Source organism: Gossypium arboreum, chromosome 3 (genome assembly GCF_025698485.1).
Source record: "Gossypium arboreum isolate Shixiya-1 chromosome 3, ASM2569848v2, whole genome shotgun sequence".
In the NCBI taxonomy this organism is placed as follows: domain Eukaryota; kingdom Viridiplantae; phylum Streptophyta; class Magnoliopsida; order Malvales; family Malvaceae; genus Gossypium; species Gossypium arboreum.
In genome coordinates, this window is record NC_069072.1 from 62085780 (window position 1) to 62087050 (window position 1271).

General features: G+C 35.6%; 1 non-coding gene across 1 annotated transcript; it reads right to left on the bottom strand.

Annotated features, from left to right (window-relative positions):
• Positions 1-657: 657 nt before the first annotated feature.
• On the bottom strand, positions 658-764 carry LOC128291358 (small nucleolar RNA R71). The gene has a single exon (XR_008281134.1). It is a non-coding gene; the product is annotated as a small nucleolar RNA R71 (small nucleolar RNA).
• Between the last annotated feature and the right edge of the window lie 507 nt (positions 765-1271).

A 1271-nucleotide genomic window follows, 5' to 3' on the forward strand; every position in this document is an offset into this window, starting at 1 on the left:
TTGAAGAATTATGAGTCTCTTTTCATATGGATGGAACAAAACAGGTATATGAGTTATATTTTATGAGATGTTTAAATTTTTGTGAAACAGGGCCAGAGCAATTTCTGGATCCCCTGTTCTGACTTTGGAAATTCACCATAAATTGTTAAAAGATAATTAGAAGTCATAACTTATATGCACAGATTCCTTATTGAGTCTAGTTTTATTAGAAGCAAACGGTATAGTCATTTAAACTCTTTACAGGGAGATATTTGATTCGTAATACACAGAGGTCAGAGCAGTCAAACTCTAAAATAGGGTATACTTTAACTAATAAACTGTACTAATTTGCTTGACCAAAAATTCTATAAAAAAATTAATAAATAGATATATGAGTCTAGTTTCAGGGAAATTTTACGGAATTGGATTTTGAGTTTCGTAGCTCGAGATATGAATTTTTAAGAAACTATGACGCAGATTGTTAGCTTGACTGAAAATTTTAAAAATAAATTGTTTGAGCTGTTTAAGTAATGAATTAAGTCTATTAACACCTCGTGTTCGACTCCGGCAATGGTCTCGGGTACGGGGCGTTACACGTTACCACGAGGGTCTATCACTACTTAGGAGCAAATGACCAAGAAATTTTTACTATAATATTTTTCGCCAGCTAAAACGGCTAAATTACGTAATGATAGCTCTTCTTTTGTGCAGATGGATTTAGAAACACTTTACGATGCATGGGAAAGATACAAGGATTTACTAAGAAGGTGCCCTCACCATGGGTTGCCGCTTTGGCTTCAAGTACAAACATTCCACAATGGTCTGAATCACTCGACTCGGTAAATGGTTGATGCAGCTGCTGGCGAAACCATCAACAACAAAACACTTAAAGAGGCTTATGAATTCATTGAAGAAATGTCATTGAATAACTATCAGTGGCAAGTCATGATGACTAAGCCAAAAAAAATAGCCGGCATTTATAACATAGATTCAGTCACCATGCTCTCTAATCAGGTAGAACTTCTCAATAAAAAGATTGATAGTTTTCTTGGTTCTACGTAGGTACATCCAGTAATGAGGTGTGACTCAAGCGGAGGAGGTGTGCATACTGAATACCAATCCTTCAATCCTACAACTGAAGAAGAAAAAGTCAACTATATGGGTAATAATAACTTTAGATCTCAAAATAACCCATACAGTAATACTTATAATGTAGGTTGGAGGAACCACCCAAGTTTCTCCTGGGGTGGTCAAGGAAATCAAAAGCCACAAAATCCTAAGGGTTTTCAACA